Raw genomic sequence first — 12,132 nt, 5'->3', positions numbered from 1 at the left:
CCCTGTCTTGCTGCTTAGCAATAATGGTATGGGTTTAGGTTCTGCTGTGTGTACTGGTGGTTGACTGCCCCCCAGCCCAGAGTGTGCATGGAAAATTGTCTGGCAGCCTCCCTGACAGCAAGCAGTGATAGTGCCCATGAAGGGGACCTTGTTGGGCCCGCCCCTTTCACGGTTATCGCTTCTCGGCCTTTTGGCTAAGATCAAGTGTAGTATCTGTTCTTATCAGTTTAATATCTGATACGTCCCCTATCTGGGGACCATATATTAAATGGATTTTTGAGAACGGGGGCCGATTTCGAAGCTTGCTTCCGTCGCCCTATGCATTGACCCGATATGGCAGTATCTTCGGGTACAGTGCACCACCCCCTTACAGGGTTAAAAAGAAAGATTCCTACTTTCATTGCTACCTGCTTGCTGGCTAGCCAGCTAGCCAGCCCTGTGGGCCTTGCTGCTGCAGCCAAAAAACAAAAGGTGGTGCTGCTGCTGCTGCTTCTGCTGCTTCTGCTTGTGTCTGGCCGCTGTTGGAGCGTCCAGGCACAGGACTTCTGCTGCTGCTGACTAAATGGCCTCCTTAATTGGATCATTTGAGTAGCCAGCACACCTGTGCAGGTAGGGCATGACATGATAGGCAGCTGCCTTGATAGCGGGTGGGTGCTGAATGTTCCTAATTGACAAAATAAGATTAATGCTTATGAAGAAATATAAAATCTCATCCCTTCCCCAATATCGCGCCACACCCCTACCCCTTAATTCCCTGGTTGAACTTGATGGACATATGTCTTTTTTCGACCGTACTAACTATGTAACTATGTAACATAACATGGGGGGGGGGGGGGGGTCTCCTGGCTGTTCACACAGGTGTGTCATTGCTGTACATTGACCATGCATTGCTTCTGTGGTATTGCAAAGGCAAAGACAAATGCTTCCAGCCATCCATTGCACTAATGGATTGGTCATCAGCTGGCTGTCTATGTCCCGCATCAATATAGACCAAAGTACAGAGGGTTAGGCTATGCTATTGTGCACCTACCTGATGCATCAGAAGGTGCGAGGCCCTTGCTAAATTCTGTGCACAGACTTTGAGATCTATACTTTAGACTGTATCTAAACCTGCTCCAACATGGACTGACATTCTGGCCTACTTTCAGCCGATGCGACTTGTCTGTCGCTGAACAGTCGCTTTTTATGTATTCAGCACCTATGTATAATGTTGTAAAAATGCTCTAGAAGCTAAAGTCGCAGAAATGTCACACATATTTGGCCTGCAACTTTCTGTGCGACAAATTCAGACAGGAAAAATCAGTATAAATCCTTAGAAAATTATCCCCCAGTGTCTCCATCTGCTGGCGGTATTGAATAAGCATTGCTGCACTGATGGGGTATGCATTAGACGAAAAAAAAGAAGAAAAAGAAGAATAATACGCCCAGAAAAGAGGCGAAAAGGAGAAAAACGTAAAAAAACGTGAAAAAAAAGTAAGAGGAAGAGAAGGGAAAAAAAGGTGGAAATGGGTTTAAAAGTGATTTCGGCGGAGAATATATATATATATATATATATATATATATATATATATATATATATACGCGCACACACACACATATATATAAACGTATTCTCCGTTGAGATATTGCAGCCGCTGCTGTGTCCAGGCCCAGGAGCCTTAGCACTGTGCTGTGATGTCACTCAATACCACTGACATCACTAGGTGTAAACAACATCTCTCCTTTGCTGTGTATGTGACTATGGAGCTGTTTGGTGATGTCGTCTATTATGGCCTTCATAGAAGCAACAGGAGATTGTTGCATCCATCTAGAACCCTCAGAACTACAGTGCTATGATGTCACTCACTTCCACAGGCCTTGCAGAGTGTAAACAACAACAACCCAGCTTTGTTGTGTATGTAACCATAGGGATTTGTGATGTCACCTAGAACCTTCACAGCAGCGACAGCTTTATGAGGAGCATCAGCACTGCTCTGCCTGAGCAGAACCATCACCGCCATAGGTTGTCAAATAACCCGGATTTAACCCACACAGGTAAGTCCAATGGGGTGCAGGCATGTCCTCTATGCTTACAGCTTCCCGTGGGTGTTGGTTTGATACCGTTTGGGGACAGCCAAGGAGGCATCTGCAGGCAACAAAGGTAGGTGTGTGCTTGTGTGTGTGTTTCCTATGCAGATCCTAAGCCCAGTGTCACATGCAAGTAGGAGGAGTAAGAAGGGTTCCTGGCAAATCCGGGTTATGGATTGCATTTAAAAAGGCCCCGTGGGAGTGCAATGGGCCCCTGTCTTGCTGCTTAGCAATAATGGTATGGGTTTAGGTTCTGCTGTGTGTACTGGTGGTTGACTGCCCCCCAGCCCAGAGTGTGCATGGAAAATTGTCTGGCAGCCTCCCTGACAGCAAGCAGTGATAGTGCCCATGAAGGGGACCTTGTTGGGCCCGCCCCTTTCACGGTTATCGCTCTCTCGGCCTTTTGGCTAAGATCAAGTGTAGTATCTGTTCTTATCAGTTTAATATCTGATACGTCCCCTATCTGGGGACCATATATTAAATGGATTTTTGAGAACGGGGGCCGATTTCGAAGCTTGCTTCCGTCGCCCTATGCATTGACCCGATATGGCAGTATCTTCGGGTACAGTGCACCACCCCCTTACAGGGTTAAAAAGAAAGATTCCTACTTTCATTGCTACCTGCTTGCTGGCTAGCCAGCTAGCCAGCCCTGTGGGCCTTGCTGCTGCAGCCAAAAAACAAAAGGTGGTGCTGCTGCTGCTGCTTCTGCTGCTTCTGCTTGTGTCTGGCCGCTGTTGGAGCGTCCAGGCACAGGACTTCTGCTGCTGCTGACTAAATGGCCTCCTTAATTGGATCATTTGAGTAGCCAGCACACCTGTGCAGGTAGGGCATGACATGATAGGCAGCTGCCTTGATAGCGGGTGGGTGCTGAATGTTCCTAATTGACAAAATAAGATTAATGCTTATGAAGAAATATAAAATCTCATCCCTTCCCCAATATCGCGCCACACCCCTACCCCTTAATTCCCTGGTTGAACTTGATGGACATATGTCTTTTTTCGACCGTACTAACTATGTAACTATGTAACATAACATGGGGGGGGGGGGGGGGTCTCCTGGCTGTTCACACAGGTGTGTCATTGCTGTACATTGACCATGCATTGCTTCTGTGGTATTGCAAAGGCAAAGACAAATGCTTCCAGCCATCCATTGCACTAATGGATTGGTCATCAGCTGGCTGTCTATGTCCCGCATCAATATAGACCAAAGTACAGAGGGTTAGGCTATGCTATTGTGCACCTACCTGATGCATCAGAAGGTGCGAGGCCCTTGCTAAATTCTGTGCACAGACTTTGAGATCTATACTTTAGACTGTATCTAAACCTGCTCCAACATGGACTGACATTCTGGCCTACTTTCAGCCGATGCGACTTGTCTGTCGCTGAACAGTCGCTTTTTATGTATTCAGCACCTATGTATAATGTTGTAAAAATGCTCTAGAAGCTAAAGTCGCAGAAATGTCACACATATTTGGCCTGCAACTTTCTGTGCGACAAATTCAGACAGGAAAAATCAGTATAAATCCTTAGAAAATTATCCCCCAGTGTCTCCATCTGCTGGCGGTATTGAATAAGCATTGCTGCACTGATGGGGTATGCATTAGACGAAAAAAAAGAAGAAAAAGAAGAATAATACGCCCAGAAAAGAGGCGAAAAGGAGAAAAACGTAAAAAAACGTGAAAAAAAAGTAAGAGGAAGAGAAGGGAAAAAAAGGTGGAAATGGGTTTAAAAGTGATTTCGGCGGAGAAATATATATATATATATATATATATATATATATATATATATACGCGCACACACACACATATATATAAACGTATTCTCCGTTGAGATATTGCAGCCGCTGCTGTGTCCAGGCCCAGGAGCCTTAGCACTGTGCTGTGATGTCACTCAATACCACTGACATCACTAGGTGTAAACAACATCTCTCCTTTGCTGTGTATGTGACTATGGAGCTGTTTGGTGATGTCGTCTATTATGGCCTTCATAGAAGCAACAGGAGATTGTTGCATCCATCTAGAACCCTCAGAACTACAGTGCTATGATGTCACTCACTTCCACAGGCCTTGCAGAGTGTAAACAACAACAACCCAGCTTTGTTGTGTATGTAACCATAGGGATTTGTGATGTCACCTAGAACCTTCACAGCAGCGACAGCTTTATGAGGAGCATCAGCACTGCTCTGCCTGAGCAGAACCATCACCGCCATAGGTTGTCAAATAACCCGGATTTAACCCACACAGGTAAGTCCAATGGGGTGCAGGCATGTCCTCTATGCTTACAGCTTCCCGTGGGTGTTGGTTTGATACCGTTTGGGGACAGCCAAGGAGGCATCTGCAGGCAACAAAGGTAGGTGTGTGCTTGTGTGTGTGTTTCCTATGCAGATCCTAAGCCCAGTGTCACATGCAAGTAGGAGGAGTAAGAAGGGTTCCTGGCAAATCCGGGTTATGGATTGCATTTAAAAAGGCCCCGTGGGAGTGCAATGGGCCCCTGTCTTGCTGCTTAGCAATAATGGTATGGGTTTAGGTTCTGCTGTGTGTACTGGTGGTTGACTGCCCCCCAGCCCAGAGTGTGCATGGAAAATTGTCTGGCAGCCTCCCTGACAGCAAGCAGTGATAGTGCCCATGAAGGGGACCTTGTTGGGCCCGCCCCTTTCACGGTTATCGCTTCTCGGCCTTTTGGCTAAGATCAAGTGTAGTATCTGTTCTTATCAGTTTAATATCTGATACGTCCCCTATCTGGGGACCATATATTAAATGGATTTTTGAGAACGGGGGCCGATTTCGAAGCTTGCTTCCGTCGCCCTATGCATTGACCCGATATGGCAGTATCTTCGGGTACAGTGCACCACCCCCTTACAGGGTTAAAAAGAAAGATTCCTACTTTCATTGCTACCTGCTTGCTGGCTAGCCAGCTAGCCAGCCCTGTGGGCCTTGCTGCTGCAGCCAAAAAACAAAAGGTGGTGCTGCTGCTGCTGCTTCTGCTGCTTCTGCTTGTGTCTGGCCGCTGTTGGAGCGTCCAGGCACAGGACTTCTGCTGCTGCTGACTAAATGGCCTCCTTAATTGGATCATTTGAGTAGCCAGCACACCTGTGCAGGTAGGGCATGACATGATAGGCAGCTGCCTTGATAGCGGGTGGGTGCTGAATGTTCCTAATTGACAAAATAAGATTAATGCTTATGAAGAAATATAAAATCTCATCCCTTCCCCAATATCGCGCCACACCCCTACCCCTTAATTCCCTGGTTGAACTTGATGGACATATGTCTTTTTTCGACCGTACTAACTATGTAACTATGTAACATAACATGGGGGGGGGGGGGGTCTCCTGGCTGTTCACACAGGTGTGTCATTGCTGTACATTGACCATGCATTGCTTCTGTGGTATTGCAAAGGCAAAGACAAATGCTTCCAGCCATCCATTGCACTAATGGATTGGTCATCAGCTGGCTGTCTATGTCCCGCATCAATATAGACCAAAGTACAGAGGGTTAGGCTATGCTATTGTGCACCTACCTGATGCATCAGAAGGTGCGAGGCCCTTGCTAAATTCTGTGCACAGACTTTGAGATCTATACTTTAGACTGTATCTAAACCTGCTCCAACATGGACTGACATTCTGGCCTACTTTCAGCCGATGCGACTTGTCTGTCGCTGAACAGTCGCTTTTTATGTATTCAGCACCTATGTATAATGTAAAAATGCTCTAGAAGCTAAAGTCGCAGAAATGTCACACATATTTGGCCTGCAACTTTCTGTGCGACAAATTCAGACAGGAAAAATCAGTATAAATCCTTAGAAAATTATCCCCCAGTGTCTCCATCTGCTGGCGGTATTGAATAAGCATTGCTGCACTGATGGGGTATGCATTAGACGAAAAAAAAGAAGAAAAAGAAGAATAATACGCCCAGAAAAGAGGCGAAAAGGAGAAAAACGTAAAAAAACGTGAAAAAAAAGTAAGAGGAAGAGAAGGGAAAAAAAGGTGGAAATGGGTTTAAAAGTGATTTCGGCGGAGAAATATATATATATATATATATATATATATATATATATATACGCGCACACACACACATATATATAAACGTATTCTCCGTTGAGATATTGCAGCCGCTGCTGTGTCCAGGCCCAGGAGCCTTAGCACTGTGCTGTGATGTCACTCAATACCACTGACATCACTAGGTGTAAACAACATCTCTCCTTTGCTGTGTATGTGACTATGGAGCTGTTTGGTGATGTCGTCTATTATGGCCTTCATAGAAGCAACAGGAGATTGTTGCATCCATCTAGAACCCTCAGAACTACAGTGCTATGATGTCACTCACTTCCACAGGCCTTGCAGAGTGTAAACAACAACAACCCAGCTTTGTTGTGTATGTAACCATAGGGATTTGTGATGTCACCTAGAACCTTCACAGCAGCGACAGCTTTATGAGGAGCATCAGCACTGCTCTGCCTGAGCAGAACCATCACCGCCATAGGTTGTCAAATAACCCGGATTTAACCCACACAGGTAAGTCCAATGGGGTGCAGGCATGTCCTCTATGCTTACAGCTTCCCGTGGGTGTTGGTTTGATACCGTTTGGGGACAGCCAAGGAGGCATCTGCAGGCAACAAAGGTAGGTGTGTGCTTGTGTGTGTGTTTCCTATGCAGATCCTAAGCCCAGTGTCACATGCAAGTAGGAGGAGTAAGAAGGGTTCCTGGCAAATCCGGGTTATGGATTGCATTTAAAAAGGCCCCGTGGGAGTGCAATGGGCCCCTGTCTTGCTGCTTAGCAATAATGGTATGGGTTTAGGTTCTGCTGTGTGTACTGGTGGTTGACTGCCCCCCAGCCCAGAGTGTGCATGGAAAATTGTCTGGCAGCCTCCCTGACAGCAAGCAGTGATAGTGCCCATGAAGGGGACCTTGTTGGGCCCGCCCCTTTCACGGTTATCGCTTCTCGGCCTTTTGGCTAAGATCAAGTGTAGTATCTGTTCTTATCAGTTTAATATCTGATACGTCCCCTATCTGGGGACCATATATTAAATGGATTTTTGAGAACGGGGGCCGATTTCGAAGCTTGCTTCCGTCGCCCTATGCATTGACCCGATATGGCAGTATCTTCGGGTACAGTGCACCACCCCCTTACAGGGTTAAAAAGAAAGATTCCTACTTTCATTGCTACCTGCTTGCTGGCTAGCCAGCTAGCCAGCCCTGTGGGCCTTGCTGCTGCAGCCAAAAAACAAAAGGTGGTGCTGCTGCTGCTGCTTCTGCTGCTTCTGCTTGTGTCTGGCCGCTGTTGGAGCGTCCAGGCACAGGACTTCTGCTGCTGCTGACTAAATGGCCTCCTTAATTGGATCATTTGAGTAGCCAGCACACCTGTGCAGGTAGGGCATGACATGATAGGCAGCTGCCTTGATAGCGGGTGGGTGCTGAATGTTCCTAATTGACAAAATAAGATTAATGCTTATGAAGAAATATAAAATCTCATCCCTTCCCCAATATCGCGCCACACCCCTACCCCTTAATTCCCTGGTTGAACTTGATGGACATATGTCTTTTTTCGACCGTACTAACTATGTAACTATGTAACATAACATGGGGGGGGGGGGGGGGGGTCTCCTGGCTGTTCACACAGGTGTGTCATTGCTGTACATTGACCATGCATTGCTTCTGTGGTATTGCAAAGGCAAAGACAAATGCTTCCAGCCATCCATTGCACTAATGGATTGGTCATCAGCTGGCTGTCTATGTCCCGCATCAATATAGACCAAAGTACAGAGGGTTAGGCTATGCTATTGTGCACCTACCTGATGCATCAGAAGGTGCGAGGCCCTTGCTAAATTCTGTGCACAGACTTTGAGATCTATACTTTAGACTGTATCTAAACCTGCTCCAACATGGACTGACATTCTGGCCTACTTTCAGCCGATGCGACTTGTCTGTCGCTGAACAGTCGCTTTTTATGTATTCAGCACCTATGTATAATGTTGTAAAAATGCTCTAGAAGCTAAAGTCGCAGAAATGTCACACATATTTGGCCTGCAACTTTCTGTGCGACAAATTCAGACAGGAAAAATCAGTATAAATCCTTAGAAAATTATCCCCCAGTGTCTCCATCTGCTGGCGGTATTGAATAAGCATTGCTGCACTGATGGGGTATGCATTAGACGAAAAAAAAGAAGAAAAAGAAGAATAATACGCCCAGAAAAGAGGCGAAAAGGAGAAAAACGTAAAAAAACGTGAAAAAAAGTAAGAGGAAGAGAAGGGAAAAAAAGGTGGAAATGGGTTTAAAAGTGATTTCGGCGGAGAAATATATATATATATATATATATATATATATATATATATATATATATACGCGCACACACACACATATATATAAACGTATTCTCCGTTGAGATATTGCAGCCGCTGCTGTGTCCAGGCCCAGGAGCCTTAGCACTGTGCTGTGATGTCACTCAATACCACTGACATCACTAGGTGTAAACAACATCTCTCCTTTGCTGTGTATGTGACTATGGAGCTGTTTGGTGATGTCGTCTATTATGGCCTTCATAGAAGCAACAGGAGATTGTTGCATCCATCTAGAACCCTCAGAACTACAGTGCTATGATGTCACTCACTTCCACAGGCCTTGCAGAGTGTAAACAACAACAACCCAGCTTTGTTGTGTATGTAACCATAGGGATTTGTGATGTCACCTAGAACCTTCACAGCAGCGACAGCTTTATGAGGAGCATCAGCACTGCTCTGCCTGAGCAGAACCATCACCGCCATAGGTTGTCAAATAACCCGGATTTAACCCACACAGGTAAGTCCAATGGGGTGCAGGCATGTCCTCTATGCTTACAGCTTCCCGTGGGTGTTGGTTTGATACCGTTTGGGGACAGCCAAGGAGGCATCTGCAGGCAACAAAGGTAGGTGTGTGCTTGTGTGTGTGTTTCCTATGCAGATCCTAAGCCCAGTGTCACATGCAAGTAGGAGGAGTAAGAAGGGTTCCTGGCAAATCCGGGTTATGGATTGCATTTAAAAAGGCCCCGTGGGAGTGCAATGGGCCCCTGTCTTGCTGCTTAGCAATAATGGTATGGGTTTAGGTTCTGCTGTGTGTACTGGTGGTTGACTGCCCCCCAGCCCAGAGTGTGCATGGAAAATTGTCTGGCAGCCTCCCTGACAGCAAGCAGTGATAGTGCCCATGAAGGGGACCTTGTTGGGCCCGCCCCTTTCACGGTTATCGCTTCTCGGCCTTTTGGCTAAGATCAAGTGTAGTATCTGTTCTTATCAGTTTAATATCTGATACGTCCCCTATCTGGGGACCATATATTAAATGGATTTTTGAGAACGGGGGCCGATTTCGAAGCTTGCTTCCGTCGCCCTATGCATTGACCCGATATGGCAGTATCTTCGGGTACAGTGCACCACCCCCTTACAGGGTTAAAAAGAAAGATTCCTACTTTCATTGCTACCTGCTTGCTGGCTAGCCAGCTAGCCAGCCCTGTGGGCCTTGCTGCTGCAGCCAAAAAACAAAAGGTGTGCTGCTGCTGCTGCTGCTTCTGCTGCTTCTGCTTGTGTCTGGCCGCTGTTGGAGCGTCCAGGCACAGGACTTCTGCTGCTGCTGACTAAATGGCCTCCTTAATTGGATCATTTGAGTAGCCAGCACACCTGTGCAGGTAGGGCATGACATGATAGGCAGCTGCCTTGATAGCGGGTGGGTGCTGAATGTTCCTAATTGACAAAATAAGATTAATGCTTATGAAGAAATATAAAATCTCATCCCTTCCCCAATATCGCGCCACACCCCTACCCCTTAATTCCCTGGTTGAACTTGATGGACATATGTCTTTTTTCGACCGTACTAACTATGTAACTATGTAACATAACATGGGGGGGGGGGGGGGTCTCCTGGCTGTTCACACAGGTGTGTCATTGCTGTACATTGACCATGCATTGCTTCTGTGGTATTGCAAAGGCAAAGACAAATGCTTCCAGCCATCCATTGCACTAATGGATTGGTCATCAGCTGGCTGTCTATGTCCCGCATCAATATAGACCAAAGTACAGAGGGTTAGGCTATGCTATTGTGCACCTACCTGATGCATCAGAAGGTGCGAGGCCCTTGCTAAATTCTGTGCACAGACTTTGAGATCTATACTTTAGACTGTATCTAAACCTGCTCCAACATGGACTGACATTCTGGCCTACTTTCAGCCGATGCGACTTGTCTGTCGCTGAACAGTCGCTTTTTATGTATTCAGCACCTATGTATAATGTTGTAAAAATGCTCTAGAAGCTAAAGTCGCAGAAATGTCACACATATTTGGCCTGCAACTTTCTGTGCGACAAATTCAGACAGGAAAAATCAGTATAAATCCTTAGAAAATTATCCCCCAGTGTCTCCATCTGCTGGCGGTATTGAATAAGCATTGCTGCACTGATGGGGTATGCATTAGACGAAAAAAAAGAAGAAAAAGAAGAATAATACGCCCAGAAAAGAGGCGAAAAGGAGAAAAACGTAAAAAAACGTGAAAAAAAAGTAAGAGGAAGAGAAGGGAAAAAAAGGTGGAAATGGGTTTAAAAGTGATTTCGGCGGAGAAATATATATATATATATATATATATATATATATATACGCGCACACACACACATATATATAAACGTATTCTCCGTTGAGATATTGCAGCCGCTGCTGTGTCCAGGCCCAGGAGCCTTAGCACTGTGCTGTGATGTCACTCAATACCACTGACATCACTAGGTGTAAACAACATCTCTCCTTTGCTGTGTATGTGACTATGGAGCTGTTTGGTGATGTCGTCTATTATGGCCTTCATAGAAGCAACAGGAGATTGTTGCATCCATCTAGAACCCTCAGAACTACAGTGCTATGATGTCACTCACTTCCACAGGCCTTGCAGAGTGTAAACAACAACAACCCAGCTTTGTTGTGTATGTAACCATAGGGATTTGTGATGTCACCTAGAACCTTCACAGCAGCGACAGCTTTATGAGGAGCATCAGCACTGCTCTGCCTGAGCAGAACCATCACCGCCATAGGTTGTCAAATAACCCGGATTTAACCCACACAGGTAAGTCCAATGGGGTGCAGGCATGTCCTCTATGCTTACAGCTTCCCGTGGGTGTTGGTTTGATACCGTTTGGGGACAGCCAAGGAGGCATCTGCAGGCAACAAAGGTAGGTGTGTGCTTGTGTGTGTGTTTCCTATGCAGATCCTAAGCCCAGTGTCACATGCAAGTAGGAGGAGTAAGAAGGGTTCCTGGCAAATCCGGGTTATGGATTGCATTTAAAAAGGCCCCGTGGGAGTGCAATGGGCCCCTGTCTTGCTGCTTAGCAATAATGGTATGGGTTTAGGTTCTGCTGTGTGTACTGGTGGTTGACTGCCCCCCAGCCCAGAGTGTGCATGGAAAATTGTCTGGCAGCCTCCCTGACAGCAAAAAGTGATAGTGCCCATGAAGGGGACCTTGTTGGGCCCGCCCCTTTCACGGTTATCGCTTCTCGGCCTTTTGGCTAAGATCAAGTGTAGTATCTGTTCTTATCAGTTTAATATCTGATACGTCCCCTATCTGGGGACCATATATTAAATGGATTTTTGAGAACGGGGGCCGATTTCGAAGCTTGCTTCCGTCGACCTATGCATTGACCCGATATGGCAGTATCTTCGGGTACAGTGCACCACCCCCTTACAGGGTTAAAAAGAAAGATTCCTACTTTCATTGCTACCTGCTTGCTGGCTAGCCAGCTAGCCAGCCCTGTGGGCCTTGCTGCTGCAGCCAAAAAACAAAAGGTGGTGCTGCTGCTGCTGCTTCTGCTGCTTCTGCTTGTGTCTGGCCGCTGTTGGAGCGTCCAGGCACAGGACTTCTGCTGCTGCTGACTAAATGGCCTCCTTAATTGGATCATTTGAGTAGCCAGCACACCTGTGCAGGTAGGGCATGACATGATAGGCAGCTGCCTTGATAGCGGGTGGGTGCTGAATGTTCCTAATTGACAAAATAAGATTAATGCTTATGAAGAAATATAAAATCTCATCCCTTCCCCAATATCGCGCCACACCCCTACCCCTTAATTCCCTGGTTG

At 46.4% G+C, this 12,132-nt stretch overlaps 6 non-coding genes across 6 annotated transcripts; all 6 read left to right on the top strand.

The window, feature by feature from the left end:
• Positions 1 to 174: 174 nt before the first annotated feature.
• Positions 175 to 365, top strand: LOC130316082 (U2 spliceosomal RNA). Its single transcript, XR_008863465.1, has one exon. It is a non-coding gene; the product is annotated as a U2 spliceosomal RNA (small nuclear RNA).
• A 2,088-nt stretch (positions 366 to 2,453) lies between these two features.
• Positions 2,454 to 2,645, top strand: LOC130316084 (U2 spliceosomal RNA). Its single transcript, XR_008863467.1, has one exon. It is a non-coding gene; the product is annotated as a U2 spliceosomal RNA (small nuclear RNA).
• Positions 2,646 to 4,728: 2,083 nt separating this feature from the next.
• On the top strand, positions 4,729 to 4,919 carry LOC130316081 (U2 spliceosomal RNA). Its single transcript, XR_008863464.1, has one exon. It is a non-coding gene; the product is annotated as a U2 spliceosomal RNA (small nuclear RNA).
• Positions 4,920 to 6,995: 2,076 nt separating this feature from the next.
• LOC130316079 (U2 spliceosomal RNA) lies at positions 6,996 to 7,186 on the top strand. The gene has a single exon (XR_008863463.1). It is a non-coding gene; the product is annotated as a U2 spliceosomal RNA (small nuclear RNA).
• A 2,090-nt stretch (positions 7,187 to 9,276) lies between these two features.
• Positions 9,277 to 9,467, top strand: LOC130316078 (U2 spliceosomal RNA). The gene has a single exon (XR_008863462.1). It is a non-coding gene; the product is annotated as a U2 spliceosomal RNA (small nuclear RNA).
• A 2,078-nt stretch (positions 9,468 to 11,545) lies between these two features.
• LOC130316085 (U2 spliceosomal RNA) lies at positions 11,546 to 11,736 on the top strand. The gene has a single exon (XR_008863468.1). It is a non-coding gene; the product is annotated as a U2 spliceosomal RNA (small nuclear RNA).
• The last annotated feature ends 396 nt before the right edge of the window (positions 11,737 to 12,132 follow it).

Source organism: Hyla sarda, unplaced genomic scaffold, assembly GCF_029499605.1.
Source record: "Hyla sarda isolate aHylSar1 unplaced genomic scaffold, aHylSar1.hap1 scaffold_1901, whole genome shotgun sequence".
In the NCBI taxonomy this organism is placed as follows: domain Eukaryota; kingdom Metazoa; phylum Chordata; class Amphibia; order Anura; family Hylidae; genus Hyla; species Hyla sarda.
The sequence above is the reverse complement of the archived record's forward strand: the minus strand, read 5'-3'. Positions and strand labels throughout refer to the sequence as shown.